We start from the raw sequence: 14,330 nt of genomic DNA, 5'->3' as shown, positions 1-14,330 counted from the left end.
GCGCCGCGCAGGCGCGGCGGCCGAGCCATGACGGAACCGCTCCGTCATCAGCACAGCCCAACCGTAGCTGATGACGGAGCGGTTCCGTCATCAGCAGGGGAGGGGTTAAGCTCTCCTGAGCAGAATGGCCACAATTATGATCAATGCTGGGCAACGAGAGCATGTCACGGTCTTCTAAGATACCTTACTTCATGTTGGTTTACTGGAAGTGCTTGTGTTTTTTACTCCCAAGAAGTGGCTGACATTTTTAAATAAGTAACACAAGCCATAGATAAATACTTTCAAACTCAGACCCAGTAGTAGAACTCCAACTAGCTACCAAGCTATGGACGAGATGTTTTTCTGGCTCGTGGAACCCTTGTGTTATAGACGTCATTTCACCAAAATGTTACTGGATTTGGAGGTTACGTCAGATATCTTTTCACACCGATTACATCACAAGTTTGATCAACTGCCCCAGCCTTGGCCCTCAACATACTCCTGTTTTCAACTGATAAGGAAAGGGCTGGGGGAGAAAATACAGAAATTATCAGAACTTTTAGAGCCCTATTTATTTTCTGTTTTTGGTGCTTAGTCCATGACCTCTGGGACAAGGTGCCCAAGGTAAGTCTAGGTGCACCAAAGGGCAAGCCCGGAAGACCAGCTGCTACTGCCGTGACCCTAATTGATGTACATGCCACGTGCCCAAGCTGTCATTGAGTAAGGAAGAAATAGAATGTATCTTTCATATCAGATTTTCTTTCCCATTAACCCCTTCCCTGCGCCGCGACTTCCGCCGCGCGCGGGTGGGGCTAGGGGGTGGGCGTGGTGCTCCGGTACTTATGCCGGCTCCACTCCGTCATGAGTCACGAGCGGCGTGTGCTCATGACGGCATGGAGCCGTCATGACCCCGCCCACTCATTAATTCACCCGCACAAGCTGGGAATTAGTGCCACGTGGGCGGAGCGGCAGCGGCATGACGGCTCCACGCCATCATGAGCACACGCCACCCGTGACTCATGACGGCGTAGAGCCGTCATGAGCACCCAAAGGGTTAAAACATATAGAATGCAATATAGAAACATTTCCACAAATTGAAGCACTTGGGCGGATGCTGCAGTTTTTGACAGTTCAATCGGTGATGTAGAGCTTTTCAGCCATGGAAATCTAGGCAATGAGGAATTTTTTGGTATATGTCAGCAATTCTGAACCACAGTTCACGGACCAGTATCCAGTATCATGAACCCATTCTGAATCACACATAGAAAGAGGGGAAAAACGAGGATAAATTAATATATTTCTCCTCATTATGCCTCAAGTGGGAAGGCGTAGCATTTTGACGCATTCCCAGGTATTCCAGTAGTGTAAATCTGGCAATCTGCCAAAATCCATGGGTGGATGAGTGGGAACGCCCGCGCTCCGCCCATGGAACACCTCCCTGGGACACAGTAACGCAACGCTGTCATAGCCCTAGCTAGCTAGCCCAAAAGTTGACCAGATATACCCCGGCCAGGCCTCTCAGATCCAGCCAGCAAGCACTTCTTTGTACTCCCCGTATCAAACTGGCACGTACAGGAGGCAAAGCTTTCTCCCATCTGGCCCCTCGCTACTGGAACCAACTCCCCATACAGATGCACCTGTGCACACATTTCTTGGCCTTCAGGAAACTTCTAAAAACTGAACTGTTCTAGTCCTCCTTGGTATGACCACAAGCAGTCTGAGTGCAGAGATACCCCGTATGGGGTGATTCAGGCGCTATATAAAACACATAAAATAAAAAATAAATCTGTGCTGCATTGCGTTACTTTAGATTTATCAAGCCACGCAGATGGCCTTGTGTGGCTTGAGGAATCTTCCTTAGTAGTTGCATGGCCTTTGCACCCATTGCATGGAACAAGGTTGACGCAACTGCATGATAAATATGCCCTGAAGAAACTATGACCCTTAAGTAAAGGGAGATTCCTCCATCCCTGTCAGGTCATTGTTGGATTTCCCTGCCTGAGACTGCCATGCCTTACATTGTAGGCCTGAACCGGGAAATACAGTGATGGACGCGTCGTCATAAATAGCGTTTGATGACCGTCACTATGTGGTCACCCGTGAATAGGCAAGAAGTTCAGGGGTTGACTTCAGTGGAACTTACTGCGACTCCACCAGTGTAAAAATGGCGTTTCCCTTACCTCTAGAAGAGGAGGCGGAACAGCAAGTTAAGTGGAGTGGGAGTTCCGCTGATTTACGGCGTATCTTCTTCTCAGCCAAAAACGAGATGAGGCGCTGATTTACTACAGTCCGAGTCATTTGGTGGCCTTGTGTCAAAATCAGTAATGGGGGGGTTGTTAGCCCACTTACAGCCAGTGTTGACTGGAATATCTTGTTTTTACTTTCTTCTTACTCTACAGGCGATCAAAAAAAGCCTTTTGTTTTTGCTGTTCTGCTTCCTATTGGCCCTGACCATTTTTATTCCGTATTAAAGTGTAATAAAGTACACAATACATGTTAAGTTCAGATTCAGTCAGCAATATTAATCATCTGGATCTTTGAATATAGTTGCCCTCCAGACACTGAGCACACTGCTAAGGACCCCCACACCCCAGCCTCCTGCCATGTGATTGCGTTCTAAAATCAAAGAAACTTTACATTTGGGTTTCCCAATTTTCACTAAAGAATTTTCAATTTAAGTGATTCCAGGCAAAATGTAAGAATAATGCCATGATCTAAAGCAATAGCCCTTTAAATATGAGTTTTTTATTTCAAATACTGACAGCCATTACTAAAGCTCCATTGCTTCCAAAGCATGGCGTATGCATCACCCTCAAAAGTAGCAGGTAAGACCTTTCGAGTAGGTGATTGTTCTGAGCTTTCAACATATCTATATGTCCTTAACCCAGAAGTAGTTGTTATTAAGAACAAGAGAAGGTATTTGTGGGACACCAAACTAACATTTTAGTAAGATAAGCATTTAATAATTTCTTTTTGTGGAAAAGCAAACAAAACAGGTGTCAAATATCTCTACAGGAGAGTGAATGAAAAAAAATATATTATGTGCATTCGAACCAATGAAATGGTAGACATTAGAAAGGGCGGTCCTGAACAGGCAAAGTTTATCTCCATTATCCCTGGAAGCTTTAAAACATGCAGAAAAGCGACGATGGACAGAAGTCTGTTGTATTCAAATCAAAAATATTCTGTTGTGTGGGACTTTGGTTCACAAAGTGGCAGAGTACCTTTAGAAAGGAAGTGTGTAACATGGACAAACCAACTGGCTTGTTCAAGATTTATTTATTTATTTGGAAGTTTTATAGGGCACGAACAAGATCCTCACGGATATCAGAGCACTTTACACACATAGGGGTTATAAAGACAAGAAACATTAACAAAGCATTTTGTGCAAAGATGAGCAAAACGGTGTAAGCCAATGAGTACCCATAGAGTCAAGGCAAAGGCAACAAAGGTGCCTAGGTGGTCCGGCTGACCATTGTCATAAAGAAAAAATAGTGAGTCTCGAGATTTCCTTAGCCTATATTCATGTGAATTTAGCCAACAGGATCGATTTTACTTCTTTTTTGAAGGATGCCGTGGATGAGATAAATCTGGTTTCTGGAGGGAGAGCATTCCAGATCCTGGGCGCCATCCCTGAGAAGGACCGTTTATATGTTTTTTTTCTTGTAAAATCTTTGTGGTTTCAATAGTAGATTTTCTGCGCTTCTTGTGATTATAGAGCCACCCGAGATTGTCAATTTCTGAGCGAGGTAACTGGGCGAGTTGTGATGTATAGCCTTATGCGCCCTGCATGCGATTTTTAGGTGTATTCTAGCTTCGTATTGCAGCCAGTTCAAGGATTTTAAGTCTTGAGAGATGTGTGAGTGTTTTTTTGAGCCAGTGATGAGTCTCGCTGCAGCATTAATAGAGGCTCTTAGGGGGTGCGGTTGTTGAAATGGGAAGGCCACGGAGGGCGACACTTCCATAATCTACTCAAGGGATAACTAGAGCTTGGACTGCGGTCCTGAAGTCATTGGCTGGCAGGAAGGGTTTCAACTTCCTCAGTGTATTGATTTGGAAATTAGCTCCCTTAGTTGCATTACTGATATGATGCTGCATATTGAGATTGCAGTCGAGGGTTATGCACAATGATTTCGCTGAGTCCACGATGGTTGGTTGAACATTGAATGCAGTAAGATGTTTAAGCCAATCCTGAATGATTGGGACTTTGGCGGATGGTGCTATAAGGAGGAATTCCGTTTTAGAGCGTTCAGTTTGAGATGATTCTCTGCCAGCCATGTCTTTGTGTTCCTAAGAGTTGTGTTGAGTAGTTTGATGTCTTCGAGGTGTGTATTTTAAGGTAGAGTTGGGCATCGTCTGCGTACATGTGAAATTGCACGTTAGATGCTTGGAGCAGTGCGTTGAGTGGTTCCATGACTAGATTGAACAATGTCGGGGATAGGGAGGATCCTTGTGGGACACCTAATGTTACCTGAACGGGTGTGGACATGGTATTGTTAATCTTGAACTTTTGAGTCCGGTTATGAAAAAAGGAGGTAAACCACTTGAGCACTGTCCCTGATGGACCCATTCTATGATTCAACAGATCTAGTAGGTTCTCCTGTTTGACCGTATCAAAGGCTGATGAGAGGTCGAGTATGATGAGGAGGCAAGTACCGTTCTGATCAAGAATTTGAAGCGTGTCATCAATTATGTGTGTCATACCTGATTCCGTGCTGTGGCCTACTCGGAGGCCTGAGCACATTTTTTTTGTTCCACAAAATGGTGAAGCAGCCCTGGTTCATAGATTTTTGCTTTCGTGTCCATGTAACAAGAGAACAATTTTTTTAATGTTTTGGTGTTTCACAAAGTTTTGTGAACTACCGTGAATCCTGAAATATTCAAGAAATGGCTGAAAAATTACAGGGAGATTTTATGTGTTTTGCATTTCAGTCAAATGTTCTTTGATAGGATATTTTCTTTGTCTACAGCTAGAACAACACATAAAAGCCCGTTGTTACGAAGATTTACTACAATGCATTTTGTTATGTGATGTTTGGGCACCCTTGATAAATCCAGTTTGTCCGCTTGGCCAAGATTATTCTATTGCTTTAATCTAAATATTTCATCTACACCATTTACATGTTTTTTGAGCTTTGCCTAGGTGGGAATGATATACAAATGCTGCTTGTTCTGGAGATTGATAAGAGCCTGTTCCAAGGCTTTTGTGATGTTTTATAGGTGCCAACTAATCCCGATGCCACTTCTTCACAAAGGCCCTGAATTGCAAGCAATGTCTTAGATATTTCCATTTCACTCAGATCTTCTAGAGCTGTCTGTAGCAGTTGGAGTTAGCCAATGAAAAGCGCCGGAGCTTGTGTATTGCTTTTCTGAAGATAGATGTCTGTTAGAAAGAATAGCATGGCGGCTATTAATGTATTTCAAATCAGTAAGTAGGATGTGAACTGGGCTCTCTATTTTGCTTATTGATGGCTAGATAGATGATATTCCAATAGTTTTTTTTTGACGTGTTCATCTATCAGGTGGTGGTGTTAGAAGATTTCGAGATACTTATCAGCTTTCGATTAATGAGATTTTTCAATTTGCGAGTACCACTACGCTTTTCTAATAGGTTTTAGGACCAACTGCTCTTCTGGTGGATGCTGGTTGATGGGTATTTCTAAGAAAAAAAGATTCAAGCTTCAATTCTGGAGCGTGCCAAAGGTTTCTGTTTGTTAGATACAATTGAATGGCCACCACATGTGAGGTTCTGGCTTACAAAATGGCCTAAATTTTCCTCAAGGCAAAGTCTGTAATGTTTCTGAGTGTCAATAGCTCGCAGGTTGAAGGTTTATCATTGTAAGTGTAGAGCCCATTTCAGGGAACTAGTATCTACTGTTTTTCAGTCGCTAGAAAGCTGTCATCGTTTGATGGGGCAAGTTGTTCAGTCTTTGACTAAGGAAAAGGTTTGGAATGAAATATATAGAATGTAAACAGAGCTCGGTTTACTTTCTGTTCCTGCTTCTGCCTTTTTTGAGCCCTGAGACCAGAAGTAGCAAGTAGCTGTGGTCAGAACTAGGAGTTGAGGTCACAGCACCTATGCACTAAACGTATCTTCTAAGACAGGTGCTTATATGTGAGTAGACCCAGACAGGGCCGGCTTTAGCACTGGTGGTGCCTGGTGCGACAATCTTTTTTGGCGCTCCCCATGACCTGCTCACAGATTCTCTCACTAGTTCCAGGCAAAAGTGGCCTTCATCTCTCCATAACCCCTCTCTCAATACATTTAATTTGTTTTAAAGCACTGGTAAAGGTTTGCTTTACTAATCCACTCAGCTACCCACATACAATATGCAGATCTGTTCCTTGCAGCAGGCATATTAATCCTCTGTGCTACTTTATGACAAGTCATAACTGCGACTAGACAAAACTCCATCTCACAATCTAGCAGGAACATTCTATCCAAGACTTATCTTGACATTTGTATTGCTGCCTGAATGCTGGACACACAAGGAACTCTGCAGCAGGTGCTTTTAAATTGTTATTGCTAAACACAGCACCCCCCTGTGGCCAGTGCCCCCTTCGAGGTCAGTGCCCAGTTTTGCCTCGCCGGTCGCACAGCCCCAAAGCCGGCCCTGGATCCACATGAAGTCTGTCTATAGACCTTGTCCAGCTGTTAAGTACCTATGTTGTCCTCTTGCTGTATTTCATTATTATTGTGAGACCACCGGGTGTACCATGTGTATCTATGCCATTGATGGCTTCCATCATAGTACAGTAGAGTTTTCTTTGTTAGAGTCAATGATAGGGAAAATCAATATGCCCCAGCTACTTGCTGATGTGACCTCAGCTATTTTTCCAGAGCTAATGTTTACCATAATATAGGAGGTTTACATGGGAGTTGGTGGTCCTTACCTTTAGTATATCATCTCCATTTTGGCAAAAAGCATTTACAATGTAATAGGTCTTGCTCTTATGAGAGTTTGAGCTATTGGCATTGTAAATGACAATGTCTTTTATTCATGTGTTGTTTTTAAAAGATAAATAAAAGGCATTGCCATTTACAATGGCAATAGATTAAACTCTCACATATGCAAGAACTATTGCATTGCCAATGCGTGCTATGAAAATATAAAAGGAGTTAGGAAAGAGAGTGTCCTGCCTGCAATAGCAGGCAGGACAAAGCTATTTGAGAAAATAGTGCTCAGAGGCTTTAAATAAAGCTTACTGAGTAACAACACACGTTATATTATTGTTATTGTTATTGTTATTGGTGTTTTGTAAAGCGCATGAATCACCCAGGGGCATCTCCGCGCTAACCTAGTCCAATTACCGAGAATAACGAAAGGCCAAGAGAAAATATCAGTATAAGAAAGCCTTCAGCTGTTTCCTGAAGGTCAGGTAGGAAGGGGCCTTGCGAAGCCCTTCTGGCAGGGAGTTTGAGTATTTCGGACCTACATATGAAAAGGCTTTACCTCCCAGGCGGTTCCGTTTGATCCGGGGGATGGCTAACAGGGCCTTACTGTTAGATCTTAAATTACAGCGTGAAGTCTGTCTACAGAGTCTATTTTGTAGATACTTTGGGCCGGTGTCCATCAGAGCTTTAAAAACTAAACAGCACGTCTTAAAGAAAGATCTCTTTTTAACTGGCAGCCAATGGAGTTCCCTCAATAAAGGAAGCGATGGTGTGCCAGGGGGGCGGTTCAAGACCATTCGAGCGGCAGTATTTTGGATTACTTGGAGCGTTGCTAGCTGTGTATCACCTACTTCTGCCAGCAAAGCGTTCCCATAATCCAACCGGCTGATCACTAAGGCCTGTACTACCGTTCTACGGTGGCTCACAGGAAGATATGGAATAATTTTCCGCAGCTGCCGAAGGCTATAATAACGGGAACTCATGATATTGCAAACATTTTTCTTCATAGACAGGTCTTCCTCAAGTTGTATTCGTAGGCTTTTCACTGCGATCGAGGGCACTGGCGCGGTGCCCAGCTCTACTGGCCACCAGTCATCCAGTACCAGTTCCTGTGTTTTACCCAGAAACATTAACTCTGTCTTTCCAGGGTTTAATTGGAGGCAAGACTCTGCCATCCAATTTGCTATAGCCAACATTCCTTGGGTAAAACGTCCTCTTTCCTCCGCCAGGTCTCTCCCAATGGGGAAGATCAGTTGAGTGTTGTCTGCATATGAGACGACCTCAAATCCATATTGCCGCACTATTCTGGCTAGCGGGGCCATATAAACATTGAAGAGGGTCAGGCTAAGGCATGAGCCCTGTGGAACACCTCTCTCCAACGAGTATTTATTTGACCTGAAAGGGCCTGTTGTTTCCTGCCGGCTAAAAAGTGAGTCAGCGTCTTTAGCGCCAGGTCCCCGATTCCGCAATCTTGTAGCCTCTCTGCAAGCAGTCGATGTGAAATGGTATTGAATGCTGCGGAGAGGTCCAAGAGGATCAGCATCACCGATCCCCCCCCCCCATCCAGCGTCCGCCTGATGGAATCCGTAACAGGGGATGTCGCCATGGGAGGGTACAAAATGAGACAAGGCAGTACTAAGGAAGGACTACTAAGTCTTTTCACCAATGAACAGCCACAGTTTACAGTTGAAAATTACAAAAGCCAATGAAAAATGTGGGCAGAGAGTGGGCGGAGCTTCAAGTACCTACCTCAATACAGCATGCCTCGCATGCCCAGACTCAACCTAAAAAGTAAAAATTAATATACATTGCAACATCTTTTAGGGGCAGCAGATGCTGGATGAGGAACCTTTAGTCTAATCTGGGTGACCTTTATTGTAATGGTGGTTATAGGTAATTAGCACTTGTATAGCACACAATGTGACACTTGTATGGCATAGCAGAACCTTTCAGTAGTAAGGATTTGACTTTCCAAACCTTTTCATAACAGGTAGAGCAGTGATTGCTTCTGTGCAGGGGTGAACTTAATTGGTGATGTCAGTGGAGTTGAATGAATGGCATTTTTTACTCAAATATTGTCTGGTCATGCATCTTGTGGTATTAATGTTGTTACTTAGGTAGTGCAAAGTCTGTTTTATTTGGATAGGGATCAGTTAGCTCTCTAGCAAACTGAAAGATATAAAATTCAGGACAATCTTAAACAGGGACATAAACATTTAGTTCAATCACTAGTTTAGTGGGTCTAATCTATTTACTTACTGATGAACATGACAATAGGGAAGATAGGCTCAGTGCTGTATTCCACCAGACTTAAGTTTGCATGGTACTAAAATGTGCTAGGGTGGGTTTAATGCCCGCCGGGTGATCTGGCAGAATTGTAATGCATCCCTTAATGCACCTCCATAACTTTACTACACCATAGCCATAATATTAAATTGCCCAATCTGCACTTGTTGCACAGGAACACACATATTGTTTGGGCAAGATTATTCCAAACTCTTCTCTCATTCAGAATGGAAGGTGGGTGGGTGATAACTGGTCAGATCACACTAGGACCAGTGGACCTGATAACTAAGAACAATCCACACATCTATCTAGGGTAGAATCATGCCTACGATTTACACAAATATATGCATTTGGGAGGATTCACAAAATGTAAGAGGAAGGCTTGTGGAAATCTGCTCTAAAGGTACATATCTGGGTATACCTTGGATCTACGTGAGGAAAGGTATGTGTGTGTTCCTTGTGCATGCGGTTGTGAGTATTGGTTGGGATATTGTGTTGTGTTGGTATGTATATAGCGTTTTCAAAACCCCTTGTGGGGCCTGAAGTGCTTTCTAGGTATTTCGGATGCATTGATTATATATCACTTCACACCCCCTGGTGAGGTTGTGAAATACTCAGATTTTTCTAAGCTTCCAGAAAGACCTTCAGACTCCATGGTGTTGTTTTTAGTTTGGCCAATTTGGGACATTTCGGGTGAGGTGTGTGGTATGTATGATATGTCACAAGCACAGTGCACCTAGTGTCACTGTGCATAAGCATGTATGTATAGTTACACTGGTCCTCCCATGGAACTCCTACCAAGTTGAAATGTAACGTTACACAGCACGAGCAGCTGCGTTGCGTTACATTTCTTTACAAAGCCATGTAAAGCAGCGCAAATTTCAACTTGCATGGCTTGGAAAATAGTATTGAAGCCCTTCTGTTGCCTTCACGTCACCTTGTGTGATGCAAGGACAACGCAAAAGCTTCATTAATCTGGGCCTAAGTTCATACACGCACTGCTAATTGGTCAATGTCAGTGGCGGCTCCTCCGCTAAGGCGCGGGACGCCCATGGGTGTCTCTTCCATCCGTCACTTCACGGCCCTCTGGTACCCGCTTCTACCTTTCCTTCCTCTCACACGATCAAGGATTCAGACGTTCCCTATTTCATTACTTGAGCCGGTGCCACAGCTTCTCCTTTGGAATTCTTTACTTCTTTCCTCTCTTTGGGTCTACTCAGTCGTTATTGGTTCCTTATCTTTATGTTCTGCTTAATGATTCTCTCTGTTAAGAAATTGTTCCTCAATTATTTATTTTTGCTATTAAGACGGCTATCTTCAAAAAGTCATTTCTGAGCCATTCTCTTCCTTCTAGATCCTTGTTTACTTACCACCCTGTCCCTTTAAACCACTTGAAGGTAGTGTTCTTTTCCACCTGTTCGGGTTCGTAAATGCTCGTATACCATTTTCTGCTACCATTCACATCTTTGTGCCTCATTTAAAATATTTTGATGCACAGCAGAGCAGCAAGCCTTCCTGCTGTGCCGCTGTGCGTCAAAATAAAAGGCCAGGAATGCACCGTATTTACAAGATATGACGCATTCCAGTCCTTCTTGGCTGCACAGGAACCAAACAGCAGCCACGCACCAGCGCAGACACCCTTGCCTCATTTAGAGAGGGTGCCTTCGCTGAGGGGATGATTGTTTTGGCACAGGAATGGACACCTTCCGGCACAAAAACAATCATTAAAAGGCATTTTCCTCTTTCTATGCACGCACATAAAGCAGTGTCGTAACAAAACTTGAGGGGGCTCACCTGCAGAGTACATGAAGGGGGTCCCCTCAAACCACACTCAGGAGCTCTGCTGACAGGGTACTGGGCTGAAGGGGCCCCCTGGAGCACAGGGCCCCCCGCACTGTGGGGGCTGCGCGGGCCTTTGTTACGCCCTTGATATACGAAGAAAAAACGTTGTGCCTCCTTACGCTTCCCTGGGAAGGCGTAGGATACTGACGCATTCCCAAAATATTGTAAATCTGGGAATGTGTCAAGTTCCATGGTTGTTGCTTGATAACACCCACAGCAACATACATGGAACGCCCCTTTCACGCAGTTATGTGTGAAAGGGAAACAAATTTACAAGGCCATAAAAAGTCACTTTATGTGGTCTTTTGAATATAGGGATGCCGGTGCGTCAATAAAAGTGCAATGATCTCCTAAATAATCCCTCCAACAACAAACTTCAACCTTGCAGAGCAGAGTAATGGATCACTGACAGAATATCGAGGAGCAAAATATCAACCTGCCAAAATATTGTGGAGAAAACATAGAATGCCAGAATATTGAATTCCTATCTACAAACAGGTAAGTACAAAAATATTGAATCCAAAATATTGTTGTAAATAATATAGTTTGTTAAAATATCGAATTTTTTAAATGTCTTAAAAGTGATGTAAAATTAATGAAATAATTAATATAATTAACTAAAACATACTTAAAAATACGTAAATAACCTTCAAATTTACAATTAATTAATGTAAGTTAAACAAACATGCATTTTTATTTTTTAAAACATATATATATATATATATGTATATATATATATATATATATATATATATATATATATATATATATATATATATATATATATATATATATATTCACACTCCTCGGTTGCTCCAAAGAGTTGCGGTCGGCCCCGTGGGAAGTGGCGTGAGCGCCGGCAGAGCACGCCGGTAAATTCAATGCCAAAGCCTCGTAAGTCAATGATATCACGCTCTCAGACACTCAAAAACGCCAGAAGTCAGCAAGGTCCAAGGGTGTTTATTGACCCCTTACGACATGTTTCGGCTTGCAGGAAGCCTTGTGAAGAAGGCTTCCTGCAAGCCGAAACATGTCGTAAGGGGTCAATAAACACCCTTGGACCTTGCTGACTTCTGGCGTTTTTGAGTGTCTGAGAGCGTGATATCATTGACTTACGAGGCTTTGGCATATATATATATATATATATATATATATATATATATATATATATATATATATATATATTGACTTAATATTAGTAAAAATTACTATTCCCACTCCAGAGAGAGCAACAGTAGGGAAAGCGTTGGCTAGCGTAGGGGTTAAAAATTACTATTCCCACTCCAGTGAGTGCAACAGTAGGAAAAGCGTTGGCTAGCGTAGGGGTTAAAAATTACTATTCCCACTCCAGTGAGTGCAACAGTAGGGAAAGCGTTGGCTAGCGGGAGGGTAAAAATTAATATTCCCACTCCAGTGAGTGCAACAGTAGGGAAAGCGTTGGATAGCGTAGGGGTAAAAATTATTATTCCCACTCCAGAGAGTGCAACAGTAGGGAAAGCGTTGGCTAGCGGGAGGGTAAAAAATGAATATTCCCACTCCAGAGAGTGCAACAGTAGGGAAAGCGTTGGCTAGCGTAGGGGTTAAAAATTACTATTCCCACTCCAGTGAGTGCAACAGTAGGAAAAGCGTTGGATAGCGTAGGGGTAAAAATTACTATTCCCACTCCAGAGAGTGCAACAGTAGGGAAAGCGTTGGCTAGCGGGAGGGTAAAAATTAATATTCCCACTCCAGTGAGTGCAACAGTAGGGAAAGCGTTGGATAGCGTAGGGGTAAAAATTATTATTCCCACTCCAGAGAGTGCAACAGTAGGGAAAGCGTTGGCTAGCGGGAGGGTAAAAAATTAATATTCCCACTCCAGAGAGTGCAACAGTAGGGAAAGCGTTGGATAGCCAGAGGGTAAAAATTACTATTCCCACTCCAGTGAGAGCAACAGTAGGGAAAGCGTTGGATAGCGTAGGGGATAAAAATTACTATTCCCACTCCAGTGAGTGCAACAGTAGGGAAAGTAATGATTAAATATTTAAATAAAAAGAAATTATGAATACCCATAAAAATTAATTTAAATGAATTACCAATTACAAAATATTTAATAATTAATTAATTACAAATACCAATCAATATTATGTTAAAAATGTATTACATATTAATAATTAACAACCAATTAAGTTTCAATAACAACAATGTAATAAGTAATAAAAAATTACCGATTATTAATGATTTAACAGTAAATTAATTATCAATGCACAAAAATAATTCCAATAATTAATTAATGACAATTAAATTACTTCCCACTCTATTCCCCTATAAACCCACAACCCTCTCGGAATAATAAATTAATACAATTAACATAATTATCAATTAATTAATAACAATTAATTACCAATTAATTCAAATTGACTACCAATTAATAATTAACAATAAATTAATTATCAATACCAATAAATAAAAATAAATATTTACTTAATTACAATTAAAATACTTCCCACCTTATTCCCCTAAAAACCCACAACCCGCTATGGAATTAAATTGCCGCAAAAATTAAATAACATAAAATTCATTACTTTAAAAAAATTCAAACATACATTACAAAAATAATACAAACTTTAAACACATACTAACACTTAAAACATTATACATTTTTAAAATATTTTTAACAACTATATTAGTCGATATTACTAACTTTGATATTTTTAAAATCGATATTTCTTACCTGAATTTCGATATTCTGCACCACTATATTTTTGCAATTCGATATTCTGTCAATTCTATATTAAATACTCGCTTTTCTGTCCAGTCAATATTTTTTTTTCGATATTGTGACTGTTCACCCCCGTTCATGGTTTTCAGAATAACCAAAGAGTATGTAAATCATCGGAGTGCCACTTTATCGCATGTGGGTATCCTGAAAATCTTGTGTGGCACCAGCCTTCGTCGACCAGTGGTGGATGCCTTGGTGTACTGGATAGGGTCTCGCACTCATTCAATCCCACTTTTGTATGAGGTTCCACACAATCCATCGTAAATTCTATTCCTGTCTCTATTTTTGCCATTTTTCTTGCTTCAGCTGGCCCTTCTTTCAAATGATACTCTGTATTTCTCCATCTAAAATGCATGCACAAGCCTCCTCCTTCACTTGCGGTTTAATTTTCAGTTCATCCAACCTCCGATTTTCCATACACATTTCTTCTTTTACCTTCTCCTGTCAAATTTTTGGGACTTTCTTACTTTTTCCGTTTTAGAGCCCTTACTTTAAACTTGTCTCTAGTGAATGCTATTAAATCTGCCTATTCTTCATCATTGAAATGAACATGGCCATGGGCTACAACAC

General features: G+C 41.8%; 1 protein-coding gene across 9 annotated transcripts in view; it reads left to right on the top strand.

Annotated features, from left to right (window-relative positions):
• Positions 1-14,330, top strand: part of KCNMA1 (potassium calcium-activated channel subfamily M alpha 1) — a 1,464,982-nt gene that overhangs the window by 1,119,379 nt on the left and 331,273 nt on the right. The gene's annotated exons all lie outside the window — the stretch shown is intronic.

The sequence above is a fragment of the Lissotriton vulgaris genome, chromosome 5 (assembly GCF_964263255.1).
Source record: "Lissotriton vulgaris chromosome 5, aLisVul1.2, whole genome shotgun sequence".
NCBI classification, from domain to species: domain Eukaryota; kingdom Metazoa; phylum Chordata; class Amphibia; order Caudata; family Salamandridae; genus Lissotriton; species Lissotriton vulgaris.
This window is presented reverse-complemented; position numbering and strand designations above follow the sequence as displayed.